Genomic DNA, 12,486 nt, shown 5'->3' on the forward strand with positions numbered 1-12,486 from the left:
CATCATCAACATCATCATCTCTCCACCTACTCCTCCTCCTTGTCTTTCTTTTTCATCTCCCTTCCTCCTCTTCTGTCTCCTCCTCCTCCTCCTCCATTTTCTTTTCCTCATTCTCCTCCTCCACCTCTGTCTCTTTCTCCTCCTCCTCTTCAGCATCATCCCCCTCCTCCTCCATAGTCTCCTTGCTCTGGGACCTCCAATGCAGACTCCTTTGGCTCCCTGTCTCTGTTCCTCCCCGTGGCTAGCCCCTCACCTCTGTAGATCCCGTTGCACCTCCCCAGCTGCTGGTGTTCATCTGTGGCCACCAGTAACCCTCCATGATCAGAGTCCTAATAGGTGATTGTGGAGTTCTTCAGATGGTTCTAATCAAGGGCATGGAGGGCTTTAACTGTGAGAAGGTAGAAGGTGTCAGACAGAGTACCCACACGGGTCTCAGCTGGGGGCATGCACTTCCCATTCTATGCACAAGCCACCTTGTACTGGACCGTCACAGAAAGAGCCCCCTGCCAAGAGACCACAGGGACATGTGAGATCACGGTGCTGAGACTGTCGTGCCCAGGTCTGCTTAGCACCACGTCACCTCGAAAAACCAGGAGAGATTTGTAAAGAAATATCCAGGACGTTGTCATCAGGCATGGTTTTTATGTGCAGTGCCGGTGGGGTCAAGTGCCCTAATAAAAGGGTGAGAGGGTGCCCCGGGACGGGGTAAAGCAATGACAGATTCCAGCCCACATGGAAGGAACCACAACAAATAGCAGTAAAATTTATGATGGCCATTATCAGCAGAGCAGGGGACACCTGCATACCCAGCAGTATCTCCCTGCACCGTGGAGACCAGCAGTCCTTCCTACCCCTGAAGGCACAGAGGCCAATTCACGAGGGATGTGAGCTGCTGTCCTCCTTGGACATCTGCCTCTCACGTAGTTCAGATGTCAGGATATTCATGCAAGGACATATCACCTGACCTGCGAGGGCTTCCACGTCTCCAGGAAACCCTCGCAGATGGAAGAGTCTGCAAGTTCTTGCTTCTCTCTAGCGTGTCCCAAAGCCCTAAAAGCAGAGCCCTTTTCCTCCATGATGCCGAAAGCTAACGTTGTCTCTCTGCTTCCTGTAACCACTAAGGATGATGCTGAATGACAGCTTCTCACAAAACTGATTGCTAACGAAATGATTGGTTTTGTGCAAAATTAGACTATCACTGGGAAGAAATGAACAAACAAATGACACGAGTGGGGTGTACTCTCCCCCGTTCTTGATCTTGACTTACCTACAAACCACTCCATCTCCTCCAGGTTGTCTCTGTAAAAACCATGGCGGCTTCTCCTGAGGAAGGCTTTCAAGGTCACCAGAGGATTGTGGACGTGCAGCTGGGACACAAAGAGGAGAAAGGGCCTGTCCTTGTTTGTGAAATTAGAAAACCACTGGAATTATGGACGGCAGATGATGGTGTCCACAGTGGACCTTGAATGTGCTGTGTCCATGACCTGGGTTCACCTGCTGGGATTTCACTGTGAGGGTTCCCCCAAAAAACTCATGAGTGAGACCATGCAAGAAAGTTCACAGGTAAAATGATTAGATTATGAGAGGTGTGACCTAGAAGTGGATTAATCCACTTGGATGAACTCACTGGGTGGTGACTGTAGCAGGTGGGGTGTGGCTGGAGGAGGGGATCCCTGGGCTGTGCCTTTGGGGTCTCTATCCTGTCCCTGCTGAGCAGAGCTCTCTCTGCTTCCTGGTGCCCTGTCCTGAGCTTCTCTCCTCCTCCAGACCCTTCTGCCATTTTGTTCTGCTCCCCTTGAGCCAGAGCCATGGAGTCAGTCGGCCAACCATGGACTGAACCTTGGAAACCATGAGCCCCAAATAAACTCTTCCTCCTCCAAATGTTCTTCTTGGGACTTTTGGTCACAGTGGCAATTTTGTCTGAGTAAAACAACATCCATGGTCAGTATAGTACAGGAAGATATTTTGAGAGGGAGGGACGGGACACCCCACCCATGTACCCTGTGTTACAGAACATTGCCATCATTATTATTTTATTATTAGGTGCTGCTAATTTCTGGCTTTCCCTAATTTATAAATTAAATATCTTCATAGGTATGTATGCATAGGGAAATAGCTATATATTGTAGTAAATGTATGAATATTTATTTATTACTTATATATAAATGGTTGGGTACTCTCTGGGGTTTCAGGCATTCCCTGGGCCTTGGAAGGAGTCCCTGATGCACGACCACTACTTGGATACTTTCCAGTGCAACCCGGTAACTCAAAGCAGAGATCCAAGTGTGGAAACCAATTCATATGAAGAGGTTGGGCCTTTCCTTTTTCTTCCTTTTTTTTAGCACCAGAGATGGAATCCAGGGGTGCTTCACCACTGAGTCACTTCCCCAGTCCTTTTGATATTTTATTTACAGATAGAGTCTCACTGAGTCTCTTATGGCCTCTCTCAGTTGCTGAGGCTAGCCTCCCACTTGCCATCCTCCTGCCTCAGCCCCCCCACCTGCTAGGATGACAGACGTGGGCAAAGTGACTCCATAAAGAAATCCTTCCGCAAATACACTGTGGAATACTATGTAGCGATGAAGAAGGATAGCTTCCTTTCATTTGTGAATGAAGTGTGAATTTGGACCTTTTCAATGCACCTGCTGCTATGGGACCCCAGGGTAGCTCACGGCTCAGAACCTGCCCCCCCACCCCAGATCGTGAGGGTCCTCACCTTTGAATGTAGGCCGTGGCTTCCTGCAGCATCCGTCTGGTGGTGCTTCCCACATCAATGGGCTGCTCGGTGACCTGGTGGTTCCGCATGAGCACAAAGTTTTTCAGAGTCACAGGAACCCACAGCTGGAGAACCACGTGGTGAAGACGAGGCTGGCCCTGCACCCGACTGCGGTCCAGGGATCCGAGAGGAGGCCACTGAGTTTGGCAGCCGTGAGCGTGAGGACGCCCAGAGCCAGGATGCGGGTGTAGCGGCTGAACCGGGCAGCCACTGTGACCCCCAGCTCTGGGGGCCTGTCAGGGTCGCAGTCATTGATCAGGGTGAAGGGCAGTCCGTAGAAGTAGTGGAAGCTGTGGTTCAGTGGGTGGTGGCAGTGGTCCCCGCGGGACGCGCAGCTCATGCCCTGGTGCCACTTTCCTGCAAGTGGGGGTGGGTGGTCAGCCACACCAAGGGCACACGCTGTTGCCTGGGACAAAGAACCCTGGGGCCATTTGGATGTGGTCAGGGGAAAGAAAACCTCCAAAGAGCAGATCCTGAATCAGCAGAGGCTATGAGTGACCTCAACCAAGACTTGCTTTTGGTTTGGGGTACCAGGGATTGAACTCAGGGCCACTCGACCCCCGAGCCCCATCCCCGGCCCTTTTTGTGTTTTATTTAGAGACAGAGTCTCGCTGAGTTACTTGGGGCCTTGCTAAACTGCTGAGGTGGGCCTCTAACTTGCGGTCCTCCTGCCTCAGCCTCCCAAGCTACTGGAATTACAGGTGGTGGAGCCAGGCTCTGAAGAGCTTTCTGATTCCTTGGGGCTGAAGAAGATAGACAGGTTCATAGAAGGAAAGAAGGCAAAATATATATCAAAGAACCCCAAACCTCTGCAATGAGGAGAACTTCTGAACTGAAAACCATCTGAGAGGGCCGGAGTGGAACCAGATACCAACTCGGGAGGTGGAGAAGGATAAAAGTTTTTTTTTTTTTTCCTCCAGAGGAAATTGGTCCCTTGATAATTGGATGGGAGGGGAATCAGGTGTTCGAATACCTACAAGGCTGGTGGTATAGCCTTGCTCCTTTGGGATTTTTGCAAAAGTGGTTTCGTTGGCAGGAAGCCCGCCTAAGCCTGCGTTCCAATAGAGGACCAGGTACTCATCGTTGTCCATTCCTGCAGATCCCACAGCAGAGCAAGGTTCATGTTCCCTTTGCCAGGAACAGGTCTTAGCAAAGGGATTCTGGGCACCAGGGGACAGTGGGCAAGAATCTGGCTGTCAGCACTTGGGGAAGGTGGGGAGGTGGTGCTCTGGGTAGGGAGTGGGTGCAGATCAGAGAGGTTGTTAAATGTGCTATTGTGCACAGTATGACCCCACCACTGAGCATCATCTGCCCTAATGTCAGCTGCATAAGTTGGACACACCTTGCCTATCATGAGAACCAGCTCAATATATCTATCTATCTATCTATCTATCTATCTATCTATCTATCAATCATTACCTATCTTCCAGGTACCATTATGTTGCATCTATCCCCTTTCTATCCACACATCATTTATCTGATAATAAATAATGCACCTGTATGTGCATTATGCATCTGTCACCTTTATATACCTCTATCACCCATCATTAGCTATCACCTGTTCCTCTATTATCTATTGACAGGATTGCTATCAATTGAGCATCATTAATCCATCTTCCTTCATTGACAGTATCACCATCATCATCTATGGAGCATTGTATCTCACCTGTCAATGACTGTATTTCTGCTTCTCATCCACCAATGATGGTGGTCATCCCGTCCCAGAAGGCTCCCTCCACACAGCCTACCAAGGGCACCTACCTGGCAATTTGATGAGACAAGAGCTGGTATGTGGAAAATACCAGAAGGAAAAGAACGTTTCTCTAGTACCAGACGTGCACAGACATTTGTGTTGAGTGTTTTTTCCCTGAGCAATTTTTTTCTCTGAGTATCAGCACGATTCACGCAGAATCTGCAGCGTGCTGTGTGTCCCAGATCAGCTAGGGATGATCTTGACCTCAGGAAGAGGTGTGTGGTTATCTGTGACTCCCATTTGATTAACCCAGGGGTACCTAACCCCTGAGCCCCATCTGTAGCCCTATTTTGCATTTTACCTAGAGACAGGGTCTCACTGAGTTGCTTAGGGCCTCCTTTTGGCCGAGGCTGGCTTTGAACTCGTTATCCTCCTGCCTCAGCCTCCCAACCGCTGGGATGACAGGCGTGCGCCACCGCGTCCGGCATTGTGTGTGGGTTTTAACACCCACGGGGCTAAGGGTCCTGAGGGGTGAGGGCATACGAGGTCCTGTTCGGAGCACACACTGCAGGAAGGTGACAGGAGGGCACATTAGCTTTCAATTTCCCAGTCTCTGCGGGATCACTACCCAGCTAGAGCGGCGATAGGGTCCAGGCTGCAGCCGGGAGCTGCTGTACAGGGTCCCCACAACACCCACCTGATCCGAGTGGCTCTGCTCGGGGTGCAGAACGGGGGGCCGCCAGGTGCGGGGTGAGTCTCATGCCCTCCTCCACCAGCCGGTCGATATTGGGGGTCCTGAGAAAATCAGATGAATATCACTTGGGAAAGGGTTGGGAATGCTCTGGGCCTCAGACGAGGCCTGCATGGAACTTCCTGGGGCTGCGTGGCACCTGTCTTAGTGCGCCCACTTCTCTAAGTTTGCAAAGGACAGATGAGGCTCACCCTGGGCGGTTCCTCCTATAGCCCTCCCCCCACCTCAGCTGTTGCCAAAGCTACAAAGGGCACCCCAGATTTTGAATTTTGGCTTTGGCCTGGGGGGCTGTCACACAGACACCTTGCCTGTTTCACTTTCTGGGGGTGATGATGTTGCACAGTGAGTATAAACACGGGCTGTGAGGGAAGCTTTTGTCCAGCTGGGGAATGCCGTGGGTTCTGAGCCCAGGCAGTCTGGGCTCATCCAGGACCTTGGGTGGGTTCGGGGTATGAAATGCACATCTGCGTAGTGGCATTCTCCTCTTAGGGTGGGTTATGGGAACCTCTTGTCACAATAACTCTGTGGTTACATCACAGGGCTTCTTAGAGGAAGATGGACCCCAACAAAATTACATTTTTGGCTTTTTCTTATTTTTTCGGGGGGGGGTATGCAACCCAGGGGGCTTGTGTGCCTTAAATATCCCACCAGCATCCACGAAGGGTGCACCCTGAGTTTCCTACCAGGTTTCTCAGGTGCAAAATTCAAAGAGAAGATGAAACACTTCACCTAAGAGCTTTTGCAGTCAGACGTGCAAAAATAGATTGAGAATCTCACTATAGATAGGCATCCCAAAGGCAGTGACCCAGCCCCTAGAGCTCACGGAATTCCCCATGGACTGTCAGATGACAGGTGCTAGTCTCTTCCCTTCTACCTTGGAGGAGGCTGCATCTGGTGGAAGCTAAGCTATAAAAGCTCAGACCTTGTTCTTCACGCACCTAAAGCTGACCACCTCAGTGGCCCCCCGTAAGAAAAGAAAAGTTTTGCTTCCCTGAGGACAACTGGAAAAGTGCAGAGACACTGGAGGTGTCCCACTTTGGGATGTGGTGCTATTGGTGAGCAGCAGGTGGAGACCAGAAATGTTGTTCAACATCCTACAAAGCACAGGATGGGCCCATCACAGAGTGATCTGGGCCAGTGTTCCAGTAGGACCAAGGTTAAAGAACCTTGTCAGTCCTTCCAGCCAGCCAGCCAGCCCACCACCCATGCACCCATCCAGCCAACTATCCATCTGCCCGTCCATCCATCCATTCATCCATCCACTCACCCACCCACCCATTCATCCACCATTCAACCATCCATCCATCCATTCATTCATTCACCCATTTACCCATTTGCCCATTCACCCACCCATCTGTCTGCCCATCCACCCACCCACCCTTCCATCGATCCACCCATCCACCCATCTACCAATTTGCCAACCACCTATCTGCCCACACATCTATCCACCCATCCATCCATCCACCCATCTACCAATTTGCCAACCACCCATCTGCCCACCCATCCATCCATCCACCCACCCATCCACCCATCCATGCAGGCAACCATCTATCCATCCATCCATCCATCTATCCATCAACCCACCCACCCATCCGTCCATCCATCCACTCATCCACCGATCTATCCATCCATCCACCCACCCACCTATCCACCCATCCACCCATTTATCCATCCATCCAGGCAACCATCTATCCATCCATCCAGGCAACCATCTATCCATCTACCCATCTATTCATCCATCTATCTACCTACCCATCCATCTATCCATCCACCATGGATGGATGGGCAGATAGACAAATGGATGATACCTGGATGAAAACATGGACAGATGGGTGGGTGGAGGAATGGCTCATTCATAAATGGATACATAAATGATGGATTTGGGGTAAAATTCTAGTGATTTGCTAACTCTGAGAATAAAGGACTCAGAACAGAGTACAATTTTACAAGCCTGTGTGAAATCCTCTACACAGTTTAGCCAAAATAAGAAAATATCCCACACTCTCTAAGATCCTCTGGCCTCCAAAGACCCCCATTCAGACCTTTTCCTTGGCCCCATTTTTGGCCCTAGCTCCCCCCCACCCCACTAAGATATGCTTTTTGCCCTAGTCTCCAGTCATACTGGGGATCAGGGCTTCTGATGCAGCCAACCATCCATCCATATCTGTGAACACAGGATATGCCAGTATCTTTTGGAATCACTGCTTTCAAATCCTTTGGGTCTGAACCCAGTTGTGGCATTGCTGGGTCAAATCATGATTCAATCTTAAGCTTTTGAGGGGCCACTATATTGTTCTGCAAAAGACCACCTGGAGCCCCAGGAGCTGGAGAGTCAGGAGGAGCCTCCCTGGAGCCCATGGAGGGAGCTCAGCCTGGGACTCTGGTCTCAGCTTCTGCCCTCCAGGGCTGGGGGAGGGGTGGTGGTTCCTGGATTACATTTAAGTCTCTGTGTTTTTGGTTATTTATTACAGCAGCCACAGAAAAACCCTTATAAACTCAGCAGGGCATCAAGTTGTTTGAGAGGGCTAAGACCCTATTTTTACTCTTGGAGAATAATCATTTTTGGTGCTGAATTCTGCAGCACTAAGAAATTTCATTTGCACTCGTCGATTTTAAGTGAATTATTCCACTAAACTGTACACAAGGCACAACCCCACGACCCAAACTACACTCTACCTCAGTGTAAGGTTCCCATAGCAACAAACATCCCAGATGCCCAGATCATCTGCCAAGATCAGCAGGATGTTTGGCTTGGAAGCGTTAGGTGGTTTCTGCTCACAGGTCTGCAGAAGCCAACATACAAGGAGCAAAAGCAGCACAGTCTCTGCAGAGGAAATAAATGTACAGGATTTGGCATGCAAAGTTTACACCATGCATATGTAGATGTCAGGCTTCTGGTGAGGGCTTGAACTGAACTCCTATAATGCCAACTGAGCCTCAAGAGAATTATCCAGCTGTGGGAAACCTCTGGTTTTGCACGGAGTCCAACAGCCCAAAATAACCAGGGTGGAATTCCTACTGCTAATGGCCAATCAAGACTAATGCTGAGAGAGGCCCATTTTCTCCCTGCACCCAAACTGGAGATTCTCAGCAAGCAATCAGAAACTGAGCCCTCATAAGAAAGTTCCCTCCACTTTAACTCCATGCGAACAGCACAGAGGTCCCCTCTTTATCCTCTGGAGACACATTCCAAAAATCTCAGAGGATGTTGAAAGTTCAGCTAGTACCTAACCCTATATAGACTATACTTTTTTCAGTATATATAGATGCCTGTCATAATGTATAATTTATAATCTAGGCATAGCAAAGGATTAACGGTGGCAAATGATAACAAAACAGTTGTAACAATGTGCTGTGACAAATGCCTGACTTACAAGTTTTTCACTTTCTGTTTTTTTCCTTGTTTATTTTTGGACATCGGGCAACTGAATCCTGGGAGATTTCTGAGTGCATTTGTGGTGACATTTGTCGCTACCAACACCCCAGGGTGACCCTGGAAACACCCTTTCTTGTTGTGCAAGTCATGGTCTCTTTGAATTTGTTTTGTCACTAAATGGGTCCTCTGGGTTAAGGTCATTTGAGCTCAACTCTCAGTAAAGCGGGGGCGAACGTGGGGTCCAGAGCCTGAGGCCTGCCACTTGGGGTCCTCAGCGGGTCAGGAGGTGGCTGATGGTTGGCAGGCGCCTTGGTCCACAGTGTGAGGTGCTCCAAGGCTGCGCCAAGCATCAGACAGGGCACTAGGAGGACCAGACCTGCAGGGACACTAGGATTTTAAACCACAGATGGGGGATTCAAAGCAACCCCAGAGACACAACAGCAGGCAGAGGAGAGAGTCCCTGAACAGGGGGCCAGGCGCCCCACTGCCCTAGAGGTTACTAGGAGCTTCAATGGTGTCCTGGGCTCCACCTGCCCCAGGACCCAGAGGTACTCAGCTGTCCAAGATGTGCTGGGGGTGGGGCAACCGGGGAGGGCAGGCGGGCGGAGTCACAGTGGGAGGGGGTAGCCAGAGGGAAGGGGCGGGGGCTGCTATAGATCTTGTGCGCCCTGAAGGTGGGGGACTGGAGGATGATCCTACTGCTGGAGGGACAGGGACACCAGAAGGCACAGTGGGCGGACTGGAGGACCCAGAGCGGACTGGGGTGTCCTAGCGCTGGGAGGAGGACCCAGCTGTGGCAGCGGGGCGGGGATGGAGGAAAAGTCAAGGGTCTGCACCCTGTGGTTTTTAGTGAGCAGTGTGTGTGTGTGTGGGGGGGGAGTCATAAGGCCATGCACAGCTGCGCAGGGGCGGGATGGGGGAAAGTCAAGGGTCGACACCGGGGGAGGGTCATAAGGCCCTGCACAGCTGCGCTGGGGCGGGATGGGGGACTTGGGGGCCAGGAGCAGGGCGGGGCGTGTCCTAGAGTGGGGGGTGTGGGCGTGCTGGAGGTGGGCCAGGGACAGGCCTGATTATTGGGCACTGCGGAGCTGGGGCTGCGAGGGGGACGTGCCCAGGAGCTGGATGGGGCCTTCCTAGGGGGACAGGGTGGAGGGCGATGCAAGGGCGTGTTCTAAAGTGCGCAATGGACTGCAGGAGGCTGAGCAAGGGGCGTATCCTAGAGGGGGGATGTGCTGGGGGTGGGGCAAGGGGCGTGCCTCAGTGTGAGCGGCAACGCACAGCTGAGGCTGGAAGGGGACACTCCCAGGAGCCCACCAGGGCCTGTCTAGGGGGAGACTAGGCCTTAAGGTGGGGTGGTGAAAGGTGCCTGCCCTAGGATGGGGGGCTGGACATGCTGGGGGCGGGACAGGGGCGGGCCTTAGTGTTGGGCACTGCGGAGCTGCCCCTGGGTGGACATTTGGTCCCAGGAGCGATCTGGGGAGTGACTTAGGAGGGGAAGGGACGGCGCAGGGGTCCAGTGGTGGCCCTAGTGTTGGAGGGACCCTCAGTGCTGGGGGAAGGGGAGAGAGGCCCCGGGGGAGGGACAGCAGTGGCTTAGACTGTTCCTGGGGACTCCCCAGCAGCAGCAGGGAGGGGGCGCGGGGTGTGCGGGTGGGGGGGCGAGAGGACACTCATGCAGGGCCCCAAGTCGGGACCAGGTGGTTTTAGGGAAGTGATAGGGCGAGACGGCCATATGGGGAGAGGACCGGACAGGAGGATCAGCTGGGGGTCAAGACCGTGTTGGGGGTGGGACAGGATTGTGTCTTAGAGTGTGTGACAGGCCATGGCTGGGTGTGGGGACCAGGATGGGACACGAAGGGCTTCGAGTTTATTGGGGAGAACTCGGGCTTCGGCCTGCATGTCTTAAAAAATGAGTGTGGAGGGTGTCACAGCCTTGTCAGGGTGGGGCAGGGGACTTGCCTTATAGAGATTGTAGGACTCGGCCCAGGGGAGGAGTCCCGGCTCCGAATGGGAGGGGCAGAGCGGGTCTTAGTGGGGGGAAACTCCAGCGCATCTGTGCCGACCTAATGTGGGGGACACAGGCCATGAGGGGGCAGGGAGCAGGTCTTGGAGGGGTTCGGAGACCCGAGAGTGGGGAGTCGAGTCTCCAAGGCATTGAGGTGAGGCGTGTCACCCCGCTGGATCCTGGAGCGGCCCCGCAGGCGTTTCGGGCGCAGTTTCTGCGTCTCAACCCAGGCCCCCCCTCCTGCTCGGGGGGGCCCCCCACCTCCCTCTGCCCCCACCCCAGCGCTGCTCTCTGGGCCCCCGCAGAGAATGAGCCTGGGACTGGGTTTTGGTGACTCACCATTTCCTAGCACCTCAGCTTCCTTTCCAGGGTCTCTCGCTCTTCCCCTCCCCAGGCCTGAGTGGCTGCGAGTCCTGGGATCCCGAGCACCTGACGGTGGCCGAGGCGCGTCCCCTAGGCCTGCGAGTGCACCTCTGCGTGGATTCCATGGCTGCGCACTGGCGCCAGGGAAGTACCTTGACCCCAGATCTGGGCGCCATCCTGCCAAGGCTGGTGTCTCCGCCCACCAGGCTGCTTGGTGTGCTCCTGGACCCTGGTGGCTCACTTAATCCGATTAACCTTCCAACTCTGGGCCTAGGGAGTGGCTCCTGGAAACAAGTTCTCCCAGGTCCCCACCACCAGTGAAGCTGGGGCTTCTGCATCTGCTTAATCTGGATGGGGCACAAGCAGGGTGACTCCCAAGGCAGCCAAGGCAGTTTAGGGAACATTTATTTTTATTCCTTCCAAGGGTCTTGGGACAGCCCCACCCCTCTCATAGAATTGGTGCGAATTCAGCTCCACCAGGCTCCGCATTGGGAATCTCTAGGGTGCTGGACTCTTGCTCCTTTGTGCACGCAGGGCCTGGGTTGAAGCCAGAATTAAACCGGCAGGGAAATGGAGTGAGAACAATTTTGATGAGTCTGGCAAGTTGGAGACTGTTCCCTGAGAGATTGAAATGTCAGTTCCTTCAGAACCCTTCCTCCACCCTTGAGCCAATCTGCTGTTAAAATAGCATGTCCCAGGAATTGCCCCTCCCTACAGGGAGCTACAAGGTTTTTGATTAATGTGTCCTTGGCTGCTCCATCCTGTCCTTCCCCCTTCAGCTCTTCTGGTTCCCACCTTTTGACCAGCTCGGGAGCATCCTGTGCCTAGTCATGTTTGCAGGAAGGAGAAAGATAAGGGGAAGAGGACTGGAGACCCAAGGAAGCCTAGGACATATAAAAAGGGCAGAACACTTTGCTTCTTGGGATACCAGGAAACCAGCCTTGGCCTCTTCTCCCTTCCAGAAGTCTGTGTTCCCCTTTTTAAAATAAACCCTGCTTTATATGCTTGCTTAGGTGTGCTTCTCTAATGTTCAAACTTCAACATGTGGGAAAGCAGAACTCCTCACCAGTAACCATGGTATCATATTTGGAGGTCCTACGGAGCTCTTAATGCTTAAGTGCAGTTAGTGCAGCTGCCACTCTTCAAGACTGGGGTGAAGGGCTTCCCTGCCTAGGCAGCTCTCAATCACCTGTTCAGTACAGAGCAGGCATGTTGCGTTCTGCTGAAGCTACTTCCCAGTTCTTTTTTTTTTAAAATTAAATTTCTCCTTTTTTCCTGGGGTTTTTCACAATCAGGAATTGGTGAAGGGGTTCCTGTAATCTGCTGTTTGACAGGGTCACAGTGTGGGAGATGCTGTGGCAGGGCCACACCATCTGGAATCTGAAACCATGGGGAATGTTAAGTGTTTGTTTATGATCCTCATGATGTAGAGAACAGGGCATCTATCAATAAATAATAAAAGTACGTGTTCCCTGAGAATGCAGGAAATTTTCCAGAATGAGACCAAGGACACAATTGAGAC

The 12,486-nt window shown here is 52.4% G+C and overlaps 1 pseudogene across 1 annotated transcript; it reads right to left on the reverse strand.

The window, feature by feature from the left end:
- Positions 1 to 253: 253 nt before the first annotated feature.
- Positions 254 to 11,140, reverse strand: LOC308640054 (arylsulfatase D-like; annotated as a pseudogene). Its single transcript has 7 exons — positions 11,031 to 11,140; positions 7,897 to 8,044; positions 5,147 to 5,264; positions 3,750 to 3,869; positions 2,717 to 3,133; positions 1,268 to 1,404; positions 254 to 388 (listed from the first exon to the last, which is right to left on the reverse strand). The product of its transcript is annotated as an arylsulfatase D-like (transcript).
- Positions 11,141 to 12,486: the final 1,346 nt, after the last annotated feature.

The sequence above is a fragment of the Spermophilus citellus genome, assembly GCF_964194105.1.
Source record: "Spermophilus citellus genome assembly, contig: SCAFFOLD_682, whole genome shotgun sequence".
Classification (NCBI taxonomy): Eukaryota; Metazoa; Chordata; class Mammalia; order Rodentia; family Sciuridae; genus Spermophilus; species Spermophilus citellus.